The sequence below is a fragment of the Sceloporus occidentalis genome, unplaced genomic scaffold, assembly GCF_023333645.1.
Source record: "Sceloporus occidentalis isolate IW3139 unplaced genomic scaffold, rSceOcc1.0.p SCAF_5, whole genome shotgun sequence".
NCBI lineage: Eukaryota > Metazoa > Chordata > Lepidosauria > Squamata > Phrynosomatidae > Sceloporus > Sceloporus occidentalis.
The window spans coordinates 4435631-4462090 of record NW_028316985.1 but is presented as its reverse complement, the minus strand read 5'-3'; the positions used below and the strand labels follow the sequence as shown (position 1 = coordinate 4462090).

Below are 26460 nucleotides of genomic sequence, written 5' to 3'. Positions count from 1 at the left end.
CCCCAAGAATGCCCCCAAAGTCACTTTTTCAAGCTCTGAGGAAGATCCATAGCTCAAAGGTAGTACACATGAGTCCCAGTCTGGGGAAAAGATAGGGTATGGATGGATGGATGGATGGATGGATGGATGGATGGATGGATGTTGTCCATGCCAAGGGTCTCAGCTTCAGTCTCCCATAATGATAATAGGAAGCAGGACTGGCAAAAGCTCTTTTTGAGGATAGCTTGAGCCCTCAATACTGGGCTCAATGGACCAATGGCCTGCTTCCTATCACCCTACTCCATTGGAGAACTTATCATAGAGGAGGAGAATGGCTCAGGCAAGAGGGCAAAAGGTGTGCCAGTATCCTCCTGGTGCAGATGTGGAACAGCAAGTTCAGAACCTTGGGAAAGTTTACAATTTTTTCTTGCATCACTGACTTCTTCTTTGAGGTGGAGGTCTGAGAACCAAAAGTCTGGTTGGGGAATACTCCTCAGAGCCTTCTTGCTCCCTAGAAGAGTTAAGGATCCACTCCTTGGAGTCAGAGGATAAGTAGTACTTACTACTGAGTTTTAGTGACTAGGGTGCGAGATCCAGGCTTGGGAGGCCTTAATTGAGAAGAATGTGGAGCTCAGAGGAGGAATCAGAGCTGTCATTGCAGCTGCAGAACTCCTTCTTTAGAGGTTTCTAGCCTCTGGCATCTATGTGAGGTGGATGTCCATATCACTTGAAGATATGAGAAGATTCTTCACTTGCACAGTTAAGCTAATAACTTTAAACTCAATGTAGGAGACAGTGGCTGGTATTTTGTTAATGATTTATGTGCACACTAGTCCTCCTTTGGAAGGGCTCAGAGGGCTATTCTCTTACCATGGCTACTGAAGTGGCACAGTACTTTGCAATTTTGGGTTTGGTGTGTGTGTGTGTGTGTGTGTGTGTGTGTGTGTGTGTGTGTGTATTTTGGCATAGAAGTGGAAGGGCAATCTGTCGGATCAGCAGCTGATAATGACTGCATTTTCTTTTCTGCAGGGGGAACCAGGCTATGTGTTAGGAGGCGTGGAAGTCATTCCAGGACAAAATGGACAACCTGGCCCACCGGTAACTGAAAGCAAATCATTGCTACTCCCCATCTTGAATCATATGGTTTTTTCCTCAATATATGTTGCTTAGCAGTGGTGGCTTGCGTGTGGTTGGACGGGTGGTGGTATCCAAGGCGCTGAACCTATTTTGGGGAAAGAGTTCAACACATTGGGTAGGGAATTTAGAGTCTGAACTAAATCCTGAAGCAGATCCACTGCCCCACTGACATGAATATATCACCCATGGTTTACTTCAGAATCAGAATCAAGTCCCTCCACAACTCAGAATTCAACATTTGGAACAATGACAATTGGAACAATTGGCACTAATGACATCTTTGGGGAAGGAGAAAGATGAGCTGTGAATTTTTTTAAATTGAGATGAATAAATAAATACTCCCCTCTGCCTATCCTGACCAGCTTGCTAACTAGGAATGGACAGGTTACAAGAGGGAGCATAAAGCAAGGGAGGTTGAGTTAGTCTAATGTTTTTAATTGTACTTCTTTTTAATGTTGTGAAGCCACTCTGAGTCCCCGTTCTGGGAAAAAGAGCGGGATACAAGTAAATGTAATAATAATAATAATAATAATAATAATAATAATAGTGGGCAACGGCATCGGGATAGAAGGTCAATTTCCCAATAGGCCACCTACTTACCCACCAAAGATGCCCAAGTATCTCTATTTTCTTATGCAGTCCCTCTCAAAATGGTAACAGTGACATCATGTCGTTCCCTGATGCCATTTTGAGAGAGGCTGCAGGGGAAAATGGAGGTATTTGTGGGAATACAGAATTCTCAGAGCCAGAGTGGTGTAGTGGTTTGAGCATTGGACTAGACTCTGGAGAGCAGGGTTCAAATCCCCACTTGACCATGCGAACCCACTGGGTGACATTGGGCAAGTCATACTCTTTCAACCTCAGAGGATGGCAAAGGCAAACCACCTCTGAAAAAATAACTTGCCAGGAAATTCCAATGATACATTCATCTCAGAAATGACTTGCAGGCATATAACAACAGAACAGAAGTCTGAAGGCTTCTGCAGGGTGCAGTGGGGCATTTTTGTGCGTTTTTATGTGTTTTGGGGATGGGGGCCCACATAGTTTTGGGGGGGAAAGTTGCCAAACACTTTTTCAAAGTTGACGTGGGGCATTCAAGGACTGGCATGGAGCTTTAGGGGCAATACAAGTTGGCTCCAGGGGCTCACAGCCACACTATGACCCCCTCCCAGTCTAATATTTGGGCTGAATCATTTCAGGGCTACAAGGGACAGCCTGGAGTACCAGGAGTACCCGGTCCCCCAGGGCTGCCTGGATTACCTGGACCACAGGGACCACCTGGTTTATCAGTCAAGGTACGTATGGCATTGTAAGGCAAGTTTGGGTGCCTGGGTTCACTGAAATTCAGTATGGGAAAGATCTGTAGCTATGTAGAAAGGATTTGATGGCACAGTTCATAAAAGTTACTATTCTGTACTTTGGCTTTGGTTACATCCATGCTGCAGAAATAATCCAGTTTGACACAACTTTAACTGCCATAGTTCAATGCTATGGAATTCTGAGATCTGTAGTTTTGTGAGACATTGAGCCTTCTCTGTCAGAGAGCTCTGGTGCCACTCCTGATGGATATTGGCAGACTTGCTCAGACAAGACATATTAATCCATTCTTCCTACCTCTGAGTGATCTTAATCCAGTCATTGGTTATTCTGGTGATCTGTCTGGTCCATCACTCAAGCATGAGAAATGGCAGTGGACCTGGCCAAAAGAGAAGATCAAGCAAAGAGCTGGGCTAAAATGCTTTTAAATCAGAAACCATCACTGAGTGGTTTTATAGTTGGTTCCTTTCCAGGAGCACCCATATGACCCTGAACCAAAGCATTTACTTCTTCCTGCTCCCAACTTGGGCTGAGAGACGGGAGACTCTTAGGCTGCCACATAAGATGGTGTCTCATAGGGTGCATCTGGGTTCATCATGGAGCCCTGGTGGTGCAGTACTTAAATGCTGGTACTGCAGCTACAAGGTTGTGAGTTCGATCCTGCAGGGCTCCAAGGTTGACTCAGCCTTCCATCCTTTCATAGGTCAGTAAAATGAGTACAAAGCTTGTTGGGAGCAATCGGCTAACACACTGTAAACTGATTAGAGAGTGCTGAGTTCACTATTAAGCTGTATAGAAATGTAAATGCTAAAAATGCTATCACTATTGCATTTGTACTGTAGAAGTAATGCAGTTTGACACCTCTTTAAATGTTCTAGCTCCGTCCTATGGAATTTTGGAATTTGTTGTTTTGCAAGAGGTTTAGCCTTCCTTGCAAAAGAGTGCTGGTGCCTCATAAAACTACAGATCCTAGGATTCTGTAGGATGGAGTAATGGAAGTTAAAGTAGTGTCAGACAGCATTATTTCTACAGTGTAGAGGCAGCTAAGTCTGGACTCATTGCCATCTGTACACCTAGGCAGAGCTCAGAGGATAGACTTTTTGTGCACTACAATTCCCAGCACACCACCAACATGGCCACTTTACTCATCTTGGCATTTCATGCCTTGGAAGTGATCACTCAGGCTTGGGAAAGTTGTGTGTTCCCAGGCTTGAGGGACAGGAGATTCAAGGAATATAGTTTGCCTGTGTGTGTGTGTTTGTGTTTATCTTCAAGTCACCCGTTGACTTATGGTGACTCTATGAATTTCATAAGCAGGAGATAGGCTTGTCGGTGGCGGGAGACCTCAAATGTTCAGCATTATGTAATATTATTCTTTTCCTTTGTTCTAGGGTGAACTAGGAGATCCTGGGATCAGAGTAAGTGCCCGGCTGTTTTACTCCCACCTTCATCCATAATATCACACTTACTCATCCTATACCTCTTTCAAGTCTGGTAACCCTCTTAGTTCAGAAATCCTGGCTTCAGTAGTAAAACTGAGAAAACCTTTATTCCATAAGTACACCAGAGACAGTTTGTGGCAGAACTAAATAGCAAGAAGAAGCAAAGCATAAAGTACACACAATTTCAAATCTTTGGTGGGCTACCTTCTCATTTGTAGAATGATAGAATCCTAGAATTGGAAGAGATCTCAAGGGCCATTCAGTCCAACCTGCTTCTGCCCTGCAGGAACACAGAATCAAAACACCCCCAACAGATGGCTATCCAGCCTCTGTTTAGAAACCTCCCAAGGAGGAGATGCCACCACACTCCGAGGGAGAGTGTTCCCCTGTTGCAGTTGGTTGTTTCTATCTCAGAGAGATGACAAATCCATTCCATGTTTTGGTCTGAAGGTCCTGAACCTATTTTGAAAGATAGGGTTCATCATGTTGGAAAACTCATTTTAAAACCTTAATAAAACATGGAGCAGAGTCGCCGCCTCACTGACATGGAAGGCAACCGCAGTCAATGACAGTAGATGACCCTTTGATTTGATCCACTGGGGCATGTTTTTTTTTAAAAAAAGACCTCTTTTTGAAATGAATAATTTGTGTATGAGCAATATTAATCCAGGAAAAGATTAAAAGTCCCTTGACGTAAATGAGGTTCTGAAATAGCCCTTTGTGTTACACAGGGACCTCGAGGAAAGAATGGGATCAAGGGAGAGAAAGGAGAACCTGGAGAGACGGTGAGTGTGCTCTTGGTCTTCAAGGGGAAGTAAATGTAGAAATCATGAGGGGAAACAATTCTGGAAAAATAATACGATGGTTCCTTGGTTGGGTTTGGTTCCAGGACCCTCAGTGGATACCAGAATCCATAGGTGCTCAAGTCCCATTATACACAATGGGGAAGTAAAATGGTGTCCCCTATATAAAATGGCAAAATCAAGGTTTGGTTTTTGGTTTTGTTTTGTTTTGTTTAATTTTTGTTTGTGGACTGTTTTCACGCCATGGATGGTTGAATTCTTGGATGCAGAATATGTGGGTATGGAAGGCTGCCAGTTAGTACTTAGGCCACTAAACCAAGACTTGGCCCCTAAAATACTTAGTTACTTTTAGATTGTAGGAAGGGGCAGGGATGTAGCCAGGATTTTAGGAAGGGGGGGGTCCAGACTAAGTGCCACCATTATAATGGGGCTTGAGTGCGGCAGTGCAGCAGCACACACCATTCATTTTTCTAATGGAAGGGGGGGTCCGGACCCCAAGATCCCCCCCCCCTTGGCTACGTCCCTGGAAGGGGAATGAGGGCAGGAATCTGGTTGGGATGTAATTCTTCACCAAGTTTCTTCTCAAAGGTAATTTTGGCAATTTTACTCCTACTGTGATTAAATTCTTCAAAACCAACACTATTTTTGAAGCCTATTCACAATTTGGGACTTACTTTGTGCAAAATTGGCATATGGTTGTGTGGCACAGAAAATAACATGTTCTGTATGAAAAATAATATTTCAATGCAGAAATTTTAATCCCTGCACAGAAAATGCTGTTTCCTTTGCAAAAAAAATATTGCTATTATCTATGCAAATCAGCCATGTGTGAATTTTACACAAAATAAATCCCCCCATTACTGCATTTTCTGTAGAGAAAACAGTATCTATTGCATGAGAAATAATATTCCAACACATGTTTTGTGTTGAAGTATTCTTTTCCATGCAGAAAATGCTATTTCCTTTGTAGAAAATACTGATTTCTGAGCAAAGCAGCACATATTTGCATAGAAAAAGTTCTGCACTGCGAAGATTTTCACAGGGCCAGGATTCTTCTTTTCAGGGTTCCTCAACACTCAAAAAACATGTTTTTCAACCATTCTTTTGGAAAAAATTTTGAATATTCTTTCCATCCCTAGAATATGGTGCCTTTTATACTACACAATTCATAGCACTGTGATTCCACTTTAACTGCTATGGTGGCCTCCTGTGGAATCCTGATATTCCATGTATTTGGCTATTTTCCAAGATGTCCCATCTTAGAGTCCAGCCAGGGGCAAAGTATCAAGCAAAGTCCATTGGAGATAAGATAGAAGCCATCCCAGTCATGTAGAGAAGCTTCCCAGCCAGGCGTACACAGTTCTCAGAGTCCAGGCAGTCCAGGTCAGTAGGGTACAGCTATAAATCCAAGGCATCCATCCAAGTAAGTGTTGAGTAATGTGGTCAGTTTATGATGCAAGGTACAAGGTTCTTCGGAAACATGAACCAGGAATCAAGAATTGCTGGTTGTCAGAATAGTTGGTTGTCAGCAACAACCTCCTGAGCTGTTGCTGATTAATCAGTGTTTGATGATGATGATGATGAGGAGGAGGAGGAGGAGGAGTCAGAGTGGCTTACAAGATCAAAAACAGTACAATTAAAAACATAGAAGAGTGTTACATTAAAACAGAATTAAATGATTACAATGATTACAATATTAAGTGCATATAAAAGAATAAAATATAGTTAAAAAGATAGCATTGTTTAAAATACATTTAAAAGAATACACCACCAAGTTCATTCTTTAAAAACCTTCTGTTTTAAACGTCTGCCTGAACAGGAAGTTCTTTGCCCGCCAGAGGAAGTACTGCAAAGAGGGGGCCATTATGGCTTCCCTGGAAAGGGAATTCCAGAGTCTAGGGGCAGCCGCAGAAAAGGCCCTCTCTCATGTCCCCACCAGCTGTGCTTATGATGGTGGTGGGACGGAGAGAAGGGCCTCTCCTCAGGACCTCAGAGCCCAAACTGGCTCATACAGGGAGATATGAAATGTTCTAAGTGTTGCAGACTCTCCTTTTCTTATCTGTGTTCAGCTGCGGTAGCTACTGCCAAGTTCATGTCTGTGTGCTGTAGCTGCTAGGGAGTGTCGTTGTCTTTTTCAATCACTGGCATGTCCCCTTGTCCTCCTGTTTCCCTGTCTGTGTCACAGTCTGAACCTGAAAGCATGACCCTCTGCACTTCTACTTCACTCTCTGTGTCATAGTCTTAACCTGGGTCTTGGGAATGAGACATAACACAAGGTCTCCTGGGAGGCTAACCCAGCCTCCTAGTCTCTGATAATCACCTATCCTCTGCTCTAGTGGATGTTTCGTGCCATATGAGAAGAGATTATATCTCATTTCATTTATTTCTGCACTTGCCATGCCATGCCGATATAGGACCCCAGGAAACATTCCCAAAGAAAGACTTTCTTCCTCTTTTACAGGGGAAAGCTGGCTTACCTGGGCCAATAGGACTGGATGGCACTCCAGGAGCTTCTGGATCAAAGGGGGAAAAGGTACTGTTTCTTAAGTGGCCATTAGGATTTCTTGTTGTGTGCCTTCAAATGTGTTCTAACTGCCATGTATTCCTGGCACTGTGTATAATGTTTCTCTGCTTATGTTTCAGGGTGAAATAGGGGTTGGTGTGCCAGGTCTACCTGGCTTAAAAGGAGCAGAAGGAAACAAGGTAGGTTTCATCTTTGCAATGAGGTTTGCTCATCATGTCAAAATAGATGGAATGTATGCACACTATGTAATTCTAGCAGTTCAGACACATTTTAACTGCCATGCTTCCATGATATCAAATCCTAGGATTTGTAGTTTGGGGAGGCTACTTAGATTCTCAACTAGAAGTTCTTAAGCATTTCAAAATTCACAAATCCAAAGCAGTCCTTGGAATAGTGCAAGGCTGTTGTTTTGAAATGACCGTGCTGAATGCTTTCATCTCTTTTCTTTGCAGGGGGTGACAGGACCTCCTGGATCTCAAGGGCAGAAGGTGAGTTTCAAAATGAATTATGCATCTCAGACCTGAGTGGATGTGGCTGGGATCATAAAACTTAAAGTTATTCCCATCCTTGTAATCCAGAGTGAGCAACTGTCACAGATTAAGAAGCCACATTGGTCCCCGCTTGGACCTTTTTACCAGCAATGTTTATTAGCAGGAGCTGATCTGCCAATTGACTTGCAGGTTGCCTCCTGTTGAATAAAGGATTCTCTTGGGCCTAAAGTGTCTCATATTGGGGGGAAATGTGGTGACATTGCCCTCCACCTCTACGTTGACTGAACTTCTTCCATACCTTTTGTAATGGGGACTCTTGGCTTAACTACATACTTAAGACACAGTTGTTCTTGGAACACAAGTTGAACCCACATGATTGGATAAGTTATCCACCCCAGAGTTTGGAAAAGTAACTTTTCAGGTCTAAAACTCTCAGAATCCCTCAGCCAATATGGCCAGTGTCAATCATGACATGATATGAAGACAAGACATATCAGTGGATCTTAGCCTTTCGTCCTCCAGATGTTTTGGACTTCGGTTCCCTCAGAATCCTTGATCCTCATGTTGGCTGGAGTGTCTGGGAGCTGCAGTGTAAAATGTCTGGATGATCAACACTTGAGAACTACTGCTCTTTACTGTGAATAACTTCTGCCAGTGTTTATACCAATTAGGATAGGTAGGGGCATATATGTACAGTTGGCCCTCCATATCCATGGGTTATTTGTCCATGGATTCAAAAAAAGAAACCTTGATTTTGGGATTTTACACAAGGAACACCATTTTACTCTGCCATTATAATTAATGGGACTTGAGTATCCACAGATTTTGGTATCCACAGGGGGCCCTGGAGGCAAACACCAGTGGATACCAAGATCCCGTTTTATGTGGCTGTGTGTATGTGAATGTGTGTGAGAGAGAAAGAGAGGGGGGGCTAGTTTACATGTAAGTGTATTATGTGAATTGCTGTGGATTTTTGCACATTCGCACTGACAGTTAAATGTCTCACCTTCCTGCACAAATTAATATCTATTCACATCTTTTCACCCTCCCTCTGTTGAAAATACTCAGCCATCTGAATTTGTGTGAAGCAGTTAGATTGCCACACATGCGATAATGTGCATTTTTTCTCTCTCTTTAGGGTGAACGAGGAATGCCAGGGCCTGAAGGACCAACTGGCTTGAGGGTAGGCAAATGAGCAAAAGTGTGAGTGTACCTTGAAAAAGGGAAAGAGAAAGAAACATTTTTGACGTAAGCAGTAGTGACTTGTAGCTTCCACGTGTGTCGTTTGAAAACATTCAGTTCCTCCAGAGCCTTGTCCATATCTTTCAGCTAATGAATTTCCAAGTTGTGCATAACTTTGCTTTAATTCAGCAGTGACTGGGTGCTGTCAATGTCAAGGGGGTGGCGCATCCTTCCTGGGATTCTTCTCTGAACTAATAAGAACTCTCTAAAGTGATAATCTCTAGTCACCCCAAATTAGTAACCAATAGTTCATTTACAGCCTGGAATATAACCTAGAACAGATTCACCAATGCACTGACATTATAGCTGCCTGATGCCACTGCTTTCATTTTCAATATTTGTTAGGTAGGTTGTGATATCCATACTTCAGTCTTCTGTAAAATGTGAAACTCGGATATTTGCAAACTAAGTCTGTTCAATTGGAATTATTTGCTATGAATAATTATGCTTTATTTTTGTTTTTCAAATTTAGGGCAAAAAGGGTCAAGATGGTGTCAAAGGAGAAAAGGTGACGTGTCTTTTTATTAGATTTTCATCCTTCCTCTCCCCCAGCAAACAAAGTGTTTAGAAATATCTTCTTTGCCCCATCCTACTTTGTTAATGCTCACAACAACCCTGTGAAATAGGCTGGGCTGAAAAGTACCAAGAAAACTCATGGCTGAGAGGAGATTAGGGTCCTAATCTTCGCACAAATCACTATATGGCTCTCTCTCTAACTCTTCCTGAAACTGATAGAAATAAGTAATAATGCATTATATTCTACTACTATCATCTGATCTTAATTTTAAAAGCATTACAGGATTACAGGAATGTATTATATCAGGATGAGATTTAGAGGAAGGAAGCGTGAAAACTGGAGGAAGGAACATCAGCAATTTCAGATATGCAGTTGACACCATACTGCTAGCAGAAAATATCAAAGCCTTGGAACCAATACTGAAGAAAGTCAAAGAAGAAAGTGCAGTTTACATTTGAACATTAAGAAAACAAAAAATGATGACCACAGATGACTTACGTAACATTAAAGCAGAAGATGAAGTCATTGAAATAGTTCAAGGTTTTCCGTACATTGGCTCAGAATGGAGACTGCAATCAAGAAATGAAAAGAAGAATAGGACTCGGAAGGGCAGCTCTGAAGGAACTAGACAAGATCCTGAAGTATAGAGATATTATACTGAATACTGAAGTTAGGATTGTCCATGCCATTGTATTTCCCATTTCTATGTATGGGTGGAAGAGCTGAAAGAAGCAGATAGAAAGAAGATCAACTGATTTGAGATATGGTGCTGGAGAAGTGTTCTGTGGATTCAGCAGCCCATTTGTTCCCAGGCTGGAAACTGAATTTCATGTCAGCTGGGAAACCCATTGGAGAGACTAATAGACCGGCAGGAATTTTGCACAATTTTCTCCTGATATTCAGTGTGCTATACTACAGTTGATGATTTATTCTACAGAGAAAAGCTTCTGTTTGTGTGTGTTTGGGGTGTTTTTGCAAAAATGCTTTTTTTGCACAGAAAAATGGATTTCCTGTGCAGGAAATGCTGTTTTCCACAGAAGAAATATTTTCTTCTGCAGAAAAAAGCATTATGTCCACAAACAAACAAACAAAACAAAAACACCAGCCATGTGTTTTTCTATTCAGACTAATTTCTCTGCAACAGTTGAGGTTGTTTGAATATGGGCAGAATGCTGCCAAGCAATATTCATTATCTCACACATTGGGGCCACATTGGGGAGGAATTGATTGTAAATTTTTGTCCCTGCATGCGAAGATGAAATAGTTGAGGATTTCTGTCACCATGAGGGTCTCCCAGAAATGTCTTGCTGAATGAATGTAGCCTGGGAAGGTCCATTGTATTCTGCAGATACTCTTTATAAGAAACTGTATAACACTGATCACCTTCTTGTACCGTATAGTATGAGTTGACGTTATATTCTTTCCAGGGAGAACGTGGAGCAGCAGGGATGAAGGGTCTCCAAGGGATTGCGGTAAACAAGACATTACTTTTGTGGAGGAACTGAGAAAAGCTGCCAATCTTGGGCCCTTTTGAAATATTTCCCCCCTAATTTTTATTATTTAAAACATTAAAAGTAACATGTGGATGATGCAACAAATTGATCTGATAATATTAACTAAATTGATAATTCGTTTTTCAAATTAAAGTTAACAGTATCACATTATCTTTTGTGCCAATGTTTCCAATGTCTGGGTGATAACAATTGCCAATTGCCAGAGGGGGCTGATGTCTTCCAAGTGAGTACCATAGTCAGTCTGCACCAAGTTGTAGCCTTAATCTTCCAGAGTGCTGATCCCTATCCCTAAAATTGTCTCAGTGCTTTGGACAGAATCTTTAAAGCAGGGACAGGAGTCTATGGTCCCTCAGATTGATATTATTACATTTCAACTCTCAGCAGCCATAGCCAGTGTAGCTAATGGTGAGGAATGTTGGGAGTTACTATCCAGCACCATCCTGAGGGCTGCTGCTGCAACATTACAACATCTGCTTTAAAGTTTTAGAGTAAAACCAGGATTGCCTGCCCCATTGGCATGGGAACTCCATTGCTGCCAAATGGAGATGCCTCTTGGCATTTCCCCAGTATCTATAGCCTCTGCCACACTGCAGGAATAAAGCAGTTTGATACCACTTTAACCACCATGATGCAATGCTATGGAATTCTGGGATTTATAGTTTTATAAGATATTTATCTTTTTCTTTCAGGGAGCTCTGGTGCCCCACCAAACTAAAATCACAGAATTCCATAACATCGAGCCATAGAAATTAAAGTGGTGCCAGACTGCTTTATTCTTGCCGTGTGGCAGCAGACTTGGATGTTCCTTGTCATAGACCCTTCTGTATTTTCTGGTTTTGATTTTGATTTCTGATTTTGAAAGATGGAAGGAGATTTTGGAAGAGTCTCAGGGGCTACAGTGGAACCCTAACCGTCTGTCTACATTCTTTTAAAGAGTTTGTCCCCTTCAAAATTTACAACCAAGTAAGCTGATATGTGCAATTTTAGTCCTTCTGTCATTTTGTATGTCTTTTTAGGGTCTTCCAGGCCCTGTAGGACCAAAAGGAGACCAAGTAAGTGGGGGGGGTGCACATTATATTCTGGGCGGGGAGGACATCAGAAAGTTGTTGGACTAGTACAGAGATGGGCAAAATAGATGCAAGATGCCTTGGGTCCCGTGCAAGGAGAAAGACAGGATATTTATTTATTTATTTATTTATTTATTTACTGTATTTATACACCGCTCTTCAGCCAGAAAGGATATTAATTAACTAATTAATCAATAGGATATTAATCAATCTATCAATTAATCAACCTCTGCAGTGCCCAACTTTATTTATTTATTGAAGAGCCTCTATGGGCCCCTGCACAGCCGTTAGGTGCTTAATAGGGAACAGGCAGGATTGCAAAAGTGACTGGCTACTTTCCTGTAGCAAGAGGCAAAATAATGACATCCAGTACTGAGACCCAATAGGGCTCTCTCAAGATCTCAGCACTGCTGGAGTTGTTTCCTGCCTGGCTGCAGGGACATCACTAAATGCTCCTGTGATCCTGCCCACTACCCATGAAATATGGAATGAACATGCAGGGGACTTCTAAGGAAGCTCAGTAAGTCCAGGTAGGAGTATATGGCTCAGCTTAGTATAGTTCACATGCAGACCTACACTGTGCCATATAGGATTGCAGCCTATATCTTGTTCTTACTCATTTAGATTGTCTTCTCTCTTCATCAGGGCATCCAAGGATTCCCTGGTGCTCCAGCAATGGGAGTAAGTATAAGTTTATGGTGATGATTGGCAATGTTTCCTCAGCCCAAATCAAATTCCAGAATTTGTCCCTCCCTCCCTCCCTCTCTTATCAGTAGGGCAGTGTATTCACCCTCGTTTTAATCCAGATTTTAAAGTTGCTATCCAAGGTATATAACTTTTTTGGGTGGAATGGCTTGGACAGTTCGGTTAAAGGACTTTATCACACAAGGCAGCAAATCAGAATTAAAGCAAGATATTTGCATAGTTGACCAGTACTTATCAACAAGGTTGTTGCTTTGCATTTCCTTTGTTTCTGTAGCACACCTTTTCATTGACGGGAAAATCTTGTCAATAAGTTTCTACTATCACTGCTATTCCATTAGCCCCTTTGGTGCAATAGGTCCCTTCTGTGGCAATAACAACTGAGGGCAGTCAATCCTCCTGTCTCACCGCTCCCCCTTACTATTCCCAAGCAGGTTGACATTGTTATTACTCCATGTCTTTCATTTTTAAAATTGATTTTTTGCTGTGATTGCATAATTACGGGGAGGGGAGAGGGAGGGAGGGAATAAAGCTATAGGAAAAGATATTCTAGCTAAACATTAGGAAGACCTTCCTGATGGTAAGAGCTGTTTGACAAGGAATATATTGTTTGGGAGAGTAGTGGAGTCTCCTTCTGTCCGGGGGGCTTTGAAGGTGCCTTCCTGCATGGCAGGGATTGGATTAGATGGCCCATGGGTCTCTTCCAACTCTATTATTCTATGAAAGGCACACACATGTACTGAAAGGCATGAAAAGCAGGGTTATGGGGTCAATGTGGAAGGGACTGCGAGTTGCCAAAGCAGTACACTCATGCGACTGCAAAGAAGTGTGATACTGAATGTTTTCAAAGCAGAATGTTCCCATTTGCTTCAGTAACATGATTGTTGGGAGGAAACAAGCTGGTGTGATAAAGTCCTAAAACTCAGTGCAGTTTCATCATTATGCTGATATAGAAGCCACCAGTCAAAAATGCCACCTCTCCCATTCTCATTAAATTACATTTGCTGGACTTCATAACATCAGGAACAGCAGCAACAGAAGCGATCCTTTAATTATGATAAGAAAAGCACTTGCAAAAACTACAATCCCCAAGGAACACTAGGGCTTTTGTCCAGGTTCTTTAGCAAACTGTATGAGTGAGGGGAAAATTTCACTCTCTCCCACCCTTCCTCTCTCCTCCTTTATTGATTTAATTTATACTGGCTGTTTGGCATAATAAATAAATTGTATTGAATTATTTATTTAATTTATATCCTACCTTTCCCCCAATATGGGACCCAAAATGTTTGTTTTAGTTTGAGGGCTGCAGCTGCCTAAATACAAGGGTCTTTTCTTGCTGGCTGAAAGAGAGCAGGCAGGGGAGCAACCCAGCTTCACCTGGAAGAGCAGGTGAAGAGCACTGGAATGCAGAAGAAAACTGTTACAGAAATCCCAGCTCCTTGTAAACCTGGCTAGGATTTATTTGCAAGACTCTTACATGTTCTTTTAATCCATAGGTGGTGGGACCTACAGGCAAGAAAGGTTCGAGGGTAAGTACATGGGAGGCTAAGTGTGGGAGATGACTGTTGTACTGTTTTTGGAGTGGAAATGAAGGGCAGAATCCCAGTGCTGAAACTCATTTTAATAGTGAGAATCAGTGCTGGGATAATAATGTGAGATTCAGAACTAGAATTCTGCATTTCCTTTCCACTCCAGATATGATGGAAACCAAGTGGATGGCTAAAGAGGAATAGAGAGATCCACTCTCTTTCTCCATCTAGGATTTTGCTGTTTTGCCACTATCAGTCCTGCAAAACAGCAAAATCAGGATTCAGCAAATGCAAATGAGAAACCATCCAGGGTCAGGGGCTTCCCCAGCAGATAATGACCACTAATTAAACAGATGCTAATCCTCTTTGCATATCCTCCCACCCTGAGGCCCTGCCAACAACAACAAAACAATATACAGATGAAAATGGAAATCACTCCTCCTTACCTACTCTCTTCCAGGACAGCATTCTCTGAAGATGCCAGCCACAGATGCCGGTGAAATGTCAGGAATAAACTCTTCTAGAACAGGGCCACATAGCCTGAAAACCCACAAAAAACTATGGATACTGGCCATGAAAGCCTTTGACTTCACATAAAACTTCTTCTTTTTTTTTTGTTTCTATTTTGTATTCAGGGAGATATTGGGGCGGTTGGTCCTTCAGGTCCAAAAGGAGAATCAGGAAAACAAGGCGAAAAAGGAGAAAAGGTACTTTTCTTTTCACAGAAGGATTTCACATCTCACAAATATGTCACTGCTGCTTATTTTAAAATTCATTTTACTAGGCTCACTTGGGCTGCTACCATCCTGCAGAATTAGTGCAGTTTGACCCTGCCTTAACTGTCCTAGATCCATCCTATGGAATCCTGGGATTTGTAGTTTGTTGTGGCACCTCTGAGAGAGGAGGCTAAATATCTCATGAAACTATAGATCCTAGAATTCTGTAGCATTGAGCTATGACAGGTAATGTGGTGCCAAACTACATTAATTCTGCAGTGCAGTTGCACCCTTGGACTTGGAGTCATACCTCCCATCTCAGTCGGGTAGGGACTCTGCTCCAAGGTGCTTCTGAAGCTAGTTTGAAGGATGAAACTTTATTCAGAATGAAACCCAGAACTGATTCATGTCCCAGATGACATGGAAGCCTTCAGCCATAATTTCCTCTGGAATATGTTGAAGACCAGGCTGAGAAATGCTTAAACTGGGCTCACTTTTCTCTTGATCTTTACAGGGAAGTCCAGGGTTTGGCATTCCGGGTCAACTGGGACTGAAAGGGGAGCCAGGAGAGAGGGTGAGTTGGAAAGTTAACTCAAGCCTATGTATCAAGAAAAGATGGACAGGAAAGTAATTGGGTGACTGCATTAAAATGAAACTAAGGCCCTACAGACCAGCAGAAAGCACTGGACTGAGGGCAGAGTCGGGGTGCAGCATTTTGATGACGCACACCCATCTCCCCCCCCCCATGATGCCATGATACTGTGGCCACTCCAGACAGCACACAGTATCATGATGCCTCTGCAGTGCGTCTAGCTGATGCAGCACCAAAGGGGCACCATAGAGCCACACCACAGCGGCTATGGTGCCTTTTTGTGGCTTGTGCCCTCCAAAGGCTGAATCGGGGCTGCAGCTTGAGGTTGTAGCAGCCCTGATCTGGCCAGGAAAAGGGCGGCCTCCTGCCAACCCTGTATAGCCCCAAAGATAGCTATAGATTTATGTCCAGTAAAATAGATTTCAGGGAGCCAGTGTAGCATAGTGGTTTGAGTGTAGGGAATACAACTCTGTGGAGACCAGGGTTCGATTCCCAGCTCAGCCATGAAACCCACTGGTGAACTTAGGCAAGTCACACACTCTCAGCTTCAGGGAAAGGCAATAGCAAACCTCCTCTGAATAACTCTTGCCAAGAAAATCCCATGATAGGATCACCTTAGGGTCCCCATAAATCGAGAACAATCTGAAGGCACACAACAATACAATACAAAATACATTTCAACCCTCCAAGAAAGTCTTTCTGTCCCAACTTGTGTGTGAAAGGGGCAAATCTAATTTTACAGAAGTCACACTTCTGGTAGGAATTAGTTTCTGTGTAGAAATATCATTTTATATGGAGAAAATGCTGGTTTCTAGGCAGAAATGATTGTTTTCATTTGCAAAAATACCACATGAGAATTTTGTGCAGAATAAGTCCCAAACTTCAAATAAGCTTCAGAAACTGCAATTTTGAACAACTTTCTCACAATGGGAAGAACAGTATTAAAATAACTTCCCACTTGCCGGGGAGTAAATCCTGTTGAACTCAGTTGGATTTATCTCTGAGTAAATGTATGGGATTTCACAGTAAGTCACTGTGCTGACTAGTTCTTGGAACAGATACCTCTATTTTTCCAATTGTATTGGGATGGTTATATTTGTTTATATTGTGACTTTTGCAAAAGCTTGGGAATTTGAGAGACTTAGATGTTTAGAACATTTAATGCCAATGCCAAGGTTATTGCCAAAAACATACATTCATTGAGGTTAAACATTTATATCCAATTACCTGGATGACTCGATGGAATTTACTTTTGAGTAGGCAATGTATCCAATTCTAGCACTACTTTTAAGTCATGTTTTAAGTATTTTAAAGTCACAATTATTCATTGCTGCTCACATCAACATAAGTGAGACATTAATTAACTTGTTGTGTGCCTTCAAATCATTTCTGACTTATGGGGACCCTAAGGTCAACCTATCATGGAGTTTACTGGCAACATTAATAATAATAATAATAATAATAATAATAATAATAATAATAATAATAATAAAAACTTTTATTTATATCCTGCTTTCTGTTAAAACAATCAAAGCGGCGTACAGCATTAAAATGATACAGCGATATATACAGCAATAAATTCAGAGGGGGATGCCTTTCCCTTCCTCTGAGGATGAGAGAGTGTGACCTACCCAAGGTCACCCAGTGGGTTTCCATGGCCAAGCAGGGATTTGAACTGTAGTCTCCCAAAGTCACAGTCCAACACTCAAACCACTACAATACACTGACTCTAGCTATATTAATTTCAGTATGGCTAACCTTTAATTTATTTCTTTTTTAAAAAAACAGGGAAATGTTGGTTTATCTGGCAAACCAGGACAAAAGGTGAGCATGAAAGAGAGCCATGCAATTGACAAAGTTGCAGGAAAGCTTTGTGTGTCAACAGTACTTTCGAGAATTTGGTGGCAACATAAGAGACAGGTCCTTCTCAGTGGCTGACCTCCGGATCTGGATTACCTTCCCAGGAAAGTTAGGCTGGCATCTTCCTTACTCTTTTTTTTCTGTAGACAAGCAAAGACTTTTATATTCCGACAGGTGTTTGATGAGTAATGGTTGAAGGTAGGTTGCCCTTTGTCCTGGAAAACCTAGAAAATCCCAGATTGAAGGACTTAGAAAAAAGGTCTCGGTCAGATGGAGCAGTAAATCCTGGATTTCTCCTTCACCACAGTCTGATGGGTAAAATGTTGCATTGGCAATGAAACAGGAAACTATGGAAGAAGACAGGCACTGGCAGAAACTTCATCCTGCCCTGCAGGCTGCGGTTGCTACTGCGCAGGAGTAACATTGCCACCTTATTGCCTCTTTCTTTTCCTCTCAACCAACCACTGAATGGCCATAGAGAGGGAATAAATCAGCATGAGATGGCATAGAGTAGTCCCAGCTATAAAAAAGTTATGCTATATTCAGTGATGTTGGATCTTGCCCTCTGTGTGTGTATGGCCAACAGAAGAGGCAGACATATTGCATACCTTTTGTTGCAGGGGGAAATTGGTCCAAAGGGTAATAAAGGAGAGCCAGGAGAACCCGGAAATCCAGGGGAACCTGGCCTAAGAGGTAAAGATGTAAGTAGAAATGTGTAACATCTTCTGGGAAGTGAACTCCACAATCTCTCACTCAAGGACTGAGGGGAACAATAGGCCAAACTCAGTCTGGAACAGGGAGGCACAGGAGATGCGCAAAACAAAAGGGAAGAAAAATAAGAATAAAATCTGGTCTGTTTTTGTTGAGCCTTGTTCTGTAGCTTCTGTGGGGGAGAGTGCAAAATGATGGTATTGTCCCTCAAATAAGAATCCTGCTCCCAGAAATGGGATTTTCTGTCAGTCCCCATATTTCTAGCATTCTTCAAGCCATTTTCTATACTGGTGTCCCATACTGGTGTCTCCACTTCTCCCAGTTTGCCTAACCATTGCCATATGGGCAAGATATTTATTTCATTTCATTTCATTTCTATGCCATCTTTCTCTCAGAGTGGGACCCAAGACGGCTTCCAAAGAGAATCAGTTGAAACAGCAACTAATACTAAAAAAATTAAAAGCAGTTAAAAAAACCCCATATTAAACAATATAAAATCACTAAAAGCCATGCAAAGGCTAAAACAAAAACAAAAAACACACATCCAGATAAGTTCTTTCAATGCCAAAGGACCTGAGAGCTTTACAATAGGGGTCCCATGCAGACCTTAGGGGTCCTATTTATGGCACCTGAAGCCTTCAGCAAAGAGCCCAAAGGCCCATCTTGAATGGATCAAAATGTTGCAGTTTTGCCCAAGTCCCCATGTGCCCCCAAATCAGCCAAAGATGGCCAAACAATAAAGCAATGTGGCATGGCGTCACATCTAGTTGCATCAAGCACACTGTGCATCCCATGGGGGGCAGGGATATGCAAGAATAAAAATCTCTCCCCCATGCGCTCTACAATTGATCATATCTTTTCTACAACTCTGAAGCTGCTAAAATCATATTGTAATGAATGTGGATTCTTCTGTCCTTTTAGGGGGAAGCGGGTATTCCTGGAGAGCAAGGAGAGAGAGGAGTCCGGGTAAGGAATCTCCTTGGGCCACATATGTCATAGCTGTAGCAATAGCAATAGCAAGTATATTTCTATACTGATGCTTACTGACTTACTAATTGGTTTACGAAGTGTAAGCTAATTGCCCCCACAAACTGGGTTGTGAAATAAGTTCACAGTTGCTCATTGTTCCCCTCTATCCTTCTGCAGGGTCCTTCAGGTCTCCCAGGACGTCCTGGAGAGCGTGGAATGCAAGGAGATGTAGGAGAACCTGGCAAGGAGGTAAGCTATACTACAGACTCCAGAGTTTGCCAGACTGCACAGGGGGGAATGTGGGTGGGGAAACCTTCTCTGAGTTTTACTCTGGATTTTAAAGTCACTACGAACATACTGAGATTATTTTAGAGACAGAATTCAGGGTGGATTAAAAGCTGGAGTGGATTCACTGCCCCACTGACCTAGAAGCTATCAGCAGCACTGGTGTGTGACGTTGAAGCCTCTTTCCAAAATGGCTGTTTTTCTCCTCTGACTCTGGACCATCAGAATGAACAGATGGATGTAAGGCTCCTTACAAGTATGGTGTGTCCAGATATGCCTGCCTTGGGAAGAAATGTAAGAGATTGTACTGGACCCTTCTGTTTAAGCCAGCCAAATTTTGAGATCCTTGTGGGAAGGCTTTCTCTGAGCCTAACCACCATCTGGGCCCTCTCAATGCTTGTTCCTAGGCTGTGGAACTCTTTGCCACCAGAGGCTAAGATGTTTTCCTTTCTGCTCTCTTTCTACCATCTAGTAAAGACCTGATCAATTAAACAGTTTTGGCTATTAACCGGTTGTTGCAGAACAAACTTTTAATGCTATGTTTGAAATGCTTTTCTCCATTTGTGCTTCTTTATAGTTTATTTAATTGTTTTTTAAAACTGATAATATAATCATTGCCCCCTGCCCTTTAAAACCTGTCCATTGCTTTTATCTGTGCCACGAGGGGCCTCATGTCCAATATTGGGAGAAAGGGGTGGTGATGTTGATGATTGATTGATTGATACATTGACTGACTGATGGTACAAGCCCCATTTGTATGCAGCTTTGAGGTATATGGTTCTCTACTTTAGATCATCAAATGTTCCCCTAACTTGTTTCTTTTCTGGTTCTTCTCCTAGGGAGCTGCTGGAGAAAAAGGAGACAAAGGAGAATCAGTAGGTTTGCATATTCTGCTTGTTTGAGAACCCGCTGTTGTCAAAGCCGACATATTTTCACCAACTGTTTGGGTTCTTCATTGCGTTGTTTTGTGTCGTGTGTCTCTGCAGGGACAGCCTGGGCCCCCAGGATTGCCTGGAGAAACTGTGAGTCATTTCAGTTATCCTGACTCCTCTGAGAAAAATATTATAAGAAGCTAGTCTTATAATGTCACTGTGCCAACGAATGTAGTCTGGGTTTTGGATGAAGGAGCTATCCAAGGTGTTCAGCCTGGCGGAGAGAATAGGGTTCAGCACATGAGACAACTCCTTGATACTTGGAATGGATTCACCGTTTTCCTGAAACAAACTGCCACTGATAGGATGTAGCAGAAAGGAGGATTGTATTCCCTGACAAACCTGCTTAGCCTCTTTAAGGGTCTAGACCAGTGGTTCCCAACCTTTGGTCCTCCATTGGTTTGGGGCTTCAGCTCCCAAAGGTTAGGACTAAAGGTTGGGAACCACTGGTCTAGATGGACTTGTTAATATCAATTAGACTCACTGAACCAATGGATTAATGATAGATCAGTACCATGTCTGGTCACCTTCTGGCCTCTTGAAAACTAGGTCTGTATGCAGCGACTGAACCGTCCCAGAAGTATAGTTCTTTTTGTGTTACAGGACTCATCCCATGTTCTGTTCTTGAGTAGCAGAGGGAGACCCTCTACTAATTGCCCCAGGAACTGAATGACTTAGGCTGCATCCACACTTCAGAAATAATCCAGGTTGACACCACTTTAACTGCCATGGCTCCATGCCATGGAATTCTGCGAAATGTAGTTTTGCTCAACATTTAGCCTTCTCTATCAGAGAGCTCTGGTGCCCCTACAGCTACAAATCCTAGAATTCCTAGCATTGAGCCACGGCAGACTGCATTATTTCTACAGGGCAGATTCAGCCCTGATGTGTTTACCTTGCCCTTAAGGCCTCCAAGTCACCAATTGACTTCCTCTGAAATGTAGCCTGCAGCATCTAGTATTCATTGGCGGTCTCCCTTCCAAGCACTAACTAGGGCTGATCCTTCTTAGCTTCCAAGATCATAAAGGATCTGCTGTGTTTAGTATATTATGTAAAGCCTAGTGATTCAGTTGGGTCTACTCAAGCTGGGATTTGGCTTGAAGCCGAAAAGTGCTCCCTGGCCCTTCTAAGCAAACCAGAAGCGCTTGGGGGAATTCTTTTTCTCCATTACCAATCAATGTCCAGGTACTATTCTGAAATAAAAGGTGTTTAACCCCCATAGCCTCCCTTGTGTGTGCGTGCATGCGTGGTTTTTTGTTTGTTTGTTTGTTTTGTTTTTACTGTTCCTTTGATAATTCTAGGTTCTTCCTCTGGAAAACAGCATCACCATCAAAGGAGAGAAGGTACCATCCCCCCCCCCTTTGTTGGCAAATCAATGAGAGGGATTTTTGAAAAGTTTCACTGTATTTCCTACTTTTAGAAAGGCCTCTCCTAAGCCTAAAACAGCTGAGAGGTCCCTTAAAATTTAGAGAAAATGTCCCATCCATCCCTAGAGGACAAAGGAGGGGACATTTTGGTCCAGAACATTTTTTATTTTCAAAATTGAGGGGTGCTGGATGATCTTGTGGCCTTAATTTTGTTTATAATTTTAATTTAAATTAAATTAAATTTGTTCTGGGCGGATGCACCCTTGACCTACAGACTAGTTGCAAATGGACCCCGTTGGATCCTATTGATATGTAGAATCATAGAATCATAGAGTTGGAAGAGACCGCAAGGGCCATCCAGTCCAACCCCCTGCCATGCAGGAAATCCAAATCAAAGCATCCCTGACAGATGGCCATTCAGCCTCTGCTTAAAGACCTCCAAGGAAGGAGATGCCACCACACTCCGAGGGAGTGTGTTCCACTGTCGAACAGCCCTTACTCTCAGGAAGTTCTTCCTAATGTTGAGGTGGAATCTCTTTTCCTGTAGCTTGCATCCATTGTTATGGGTCCTGTTCTCTGGAGCAGCAGAAAACAAGCTTGCTCCCTCTTCAATATGACATCCTTTCAAATATTTAAACAGGGCTGTCATATCACCTCTTAACCTTCTCTTCTCCAGGCTGAATGTACATCTTCCTCTTACTGTTTGAAGCCATTAATTATGTAGAATTGGTGATAAAATTGTAGTTCTTTTTTGGGAACCTTCATGCAAGTCCTAAGGCACAGAAATTGGAATCCTGATGAACCTGCAACAACAACAACAACAACAACAACAACAATATCCTGCCTCTCTAATTGGATCAAAATCCAAGTGCAAGTGACTATGGAGCTTCAACGGTTGAACCTTCCAGCCGTAGAGAATACAAGTCCAGAGCTTGGGTGCCCTTCATTCCACCGGAATCTGTAGAAGCAGACACCGGATTTCTGTGAAATGAAGCCCACCAGGCATGGAATTCTTCTTCTTCCACCTCTTTTGGGACATTTTCTCAAAGAGCAGAGGCTTTAGAGTGTCTCCAGTTGGCTACCTTTTGGTTGCCAGACAAACTGAAGCAGCTTGGAAAGCTCAATGCCCTGATATGTTGTGCAGCTGGAAAACAGCACTGCTCCAGGTCTAATCAGGTTCCAGCATTTATTAGACATGTTTGATAGGAACACAGGAGAGGACCTTCTTGCTGGCTGCTCCCAGGCTTTGCAACTCCTACCTTAGGAAGGCTAGGATCACCCTTTCCTTATTTTGCATCCATTGGCAAGTGAAAACATTTCTGTTTCGACAGGGTTTTAAGAGATGTCTTCTTTTAGCATTTCTTCCCTAGATTTCATTGTAGTTTCTCCCTCTATTATCTTTACATAATCTTTATATTTTAGCCAATCTCTTCCCTCAATCCTGCCCTTCTTTAATATTGCTTCGTGAGGAGAAGCCCACTCTGGTAACTTTGTATAATATTTTTCCTTGTATTTTGTCCATACTTTATATAATGCTTTCCTTACAATATGTTCTTTGAATTCCTTGTTTAATTCAACTTTATTCCACCACATGTAGGCGTGCCACCCGTATCTTAAATTAAATCCCTCTAAATCTAGTAATTGCTCATCCTTTAGTTCCACCCATTTTGTGATCCATTCCAGGCAGCATGCATGAAAATATAATTTCAAATTTGGCATCCCTAATCCTCCTCTTTCTTTGCTGTCCGTTAATATTGTCCAATTGATTCTGGCTTTCCTTCTCGCCCACACAAATCTTTTTAGATCCCTGTCCCATGTGGTGAAGATCCCCTCATTATGAATTACTGGTAGATTTTGAAATAGAAATAGGATTTTTGGTAAAACACTCATTTTTATTAGAGCAATTCTTCCTAATAATGATAATTGTAATTTGTTCCATTTTTCCAAATTATTTTTTATATCCTGCCAGCTCTTTTTATAATTATTATCAAACAAATCACTATTTTTCTTTGTTATATAAATCCCTAAGTATTTGACTTTTTGTTGAATTTTTATCCCTGTTTTCTCATATAATATCTCCTGTCTCTTTTTTGTCATATTACAGGTAATCATCGCTGATTTATCTTTATTAATTTTTAGTCCTGCATTTTCGCCAAATTCAGTTACTATTTTAAATACATTTGAGATATTTTCAATGGGTTCTTCCACTATTAGAACCACATCATCTGCATAAGCTCTCAATCTAATTTCTTTCCCCTTAAATTTAAATCCCTTTATTGAATTATCTTCTCTAATCTTGTTACATAGCACTTCCAAACACATGATAAATAATAATGGTGACAATGGGCATCCCTGTCTAGTTCCCCTATTTATTATACAATCTTTAGTCCTAATTCCATTTACTATAATTCTAGCCTTTTGTTCCTTATATATTTCTTCAATCCATTTTGTCATATTCTGTCCTATATCCAATTTTTTAATTGTTCTTATCATGAAATCCCAATCTAAGTTGTCGAAAGCTTTCTCCGCATCAAGAAATATTAGTGCAACTTCTTTCCCTGGGTTTTTCTCGTAATACTCAATTAAGTCAATTATGATTCTTATATTTTGTTTAATGTGTCTATTTGGTAGAAAGCCGCATTGATCCTCTTTTATCCATTTTCTCAAAACAATTTTTAATCTTTCTGCTAAGATATTGGTAAAAATTTTGTAATCCGTATTTAATAAAGAAATCGGCCTAAAATTTTGCGGGCAGTCCTGCTCTTTCCCTTCTTTAGGTATTAAGGTTATGTTCGCCTCCCTCCATGAATCTGGTATACCTTCTATTAAGATGTTATTAAATATTTTTTCTAATGGTTCTAATAATTCACCCTCAAAAACTTTATAGAAATTTAGTGTATATCCGTCTGGGCCCGGAGCTCTGTCTCTTTTCCCTCTCCTAATTGCCATGCTTATCTCTTCTTTCGTGATTCTTTGATTTATCGTTTCTCTAATGTCTGTTTCCATGTCAATTTTCTCCACTCTCATAATATATTCGTTTAGTCTGTCCTGTTCAATTTTTTTCCTACTCTTTTTTTCATATAAGTTACTGTAATACTTATGAAAAATTTCTCTCATCTTAACTTGTTCTGTAATAATTCTTTGACTGTCTCTTAATTTCAATATCTGTCTTTCTTCTCTCATCTTTTTAACTTTGTAAGCCAAAAATTTGCCGGCTTTGTTTCCAAATTCAAATTGTCTTTGTTTAGCAAATTTTAATTTTTTGGTTATTTCGTCTGTCATTTTAACATTTAACTGGTTGTTTAAAATTTTTATTTCTTTATCAATTTTTTTATTCTGTGGGTTTCTCAGTTTTTCTTTCTCTTTCTCCTGGATCTTTTCTGAGATGACTCTTATCTCATCTTGTGACCTTTTTTTCCTTTCAGATTTTTTTTTCATCAAGTGTCCTCTTATCACAGCCTTTGCTGCGTCCCATATAATTTTCATGTTTGTATCCTTTTCCAGATTTTCCTTAAAGTAAAAATTGATCTGTTGTCTGATTTCCTCCTCTATTTTTTTATCCTTCAACAGTGATTCATCTAATCTCCATCTGTAATCAAGTTCCTTTTTCAATAGTTCTAGAAAAATTTGGTTATGGTCCGAATTTTTATTTGCTTTAATTTTAACCTCCTTTACGTCTTGTGCCAAATCTCTTGAAATTAAGAACATATCAATCCTGGATGCCGAATTGTGCGGGTTTGAGTAGAAGGTGTAATCTTTAATTTTTTCATTTCTGTATCTCCACACATCTAATAGCGAGAAAGTATCCAACATTTCGAAAAAAGTTTCTGGCAGTTTACCCTGTTTTTCTGTTATTTTCTTTGTTGATATTCTATCTATTTTAGGGTCTATTACTCCGTTCCAATCTCCCATTAATATAAGTGTTTCAAATTTTAATTCTTTTATCTCTTTGCATAATTTTTTATAGAATTTGGCTTTCCTTTCTGTTGGGCCATAAATACCAATTACCAAAGTCTTCCTACCTTCTATCATAACTTCAACCCCCACATATCTTCCTTCATTATCATTTAATTTTTCTACAGCGGTTGTTTTATTTTTAACATATAGAGCTACTCCATTCCTTTTTTTTTCACCCGCGGAGATAAAGACTTCTCCCAATTTTGGATTTTTCAAATATTTTACATCTTTTTTCTTAATCCTTGTTTCTTGTATACTACATATATCCCCCCCATTTTTTTCCAGTACATGAAATATTTTTTTCCGCTTGTATCCCGTATTCATCCCCTTCACATTCCATGATGTGATTTTCATCTCCTTTCACTCAGCAGTTGTTTTCAGCCTCCTCCGTCTTCTTCTCTTTCTTCTCCTTCTTCTTTCTTCTTTTTTGAAAGTCCAGTCTCCAACAACCCCTTCAAAGCATCCATATCCCCTTCCCATTCCAGTTCCACTCCTCCTGTAGCTCCCAACAGCATCACTTCACCCTCCGGATCCTGTTCTTCTTCAGTGTTCTTCTGCTCTTCATCTTTGTCTTTCTGTTTCATCTTTTCTTTCTAGACTGGTACTTATATTACCAATTAACAGAAAAATATAAAGCAGACAGAAAAAATGTAGGTATAACGTTAAAAAAGACAGAACTGGATGTTATATGGATGGATAAGGATAAGAAAAAAATAACAAATTTCTATAATCTAATTTTGAGACTTGAATTGGAACAAGAACAAATTAAGCATTGTATGATTGTATGGGCACAGAATATAGGGAAGA

At 41.1% G+C, this 26460-nt stretch overlaps 1 pseudogene; it reads left to right on the top strand.

Moving 5' to 3' along the window:
- LOC149311603 (uncharacterized) overlaps window positions 1-26460 on the top strand; it is a 119889-nt pseudogene that overhangs the window by 51181 nt on the left and 42248 nt on the right.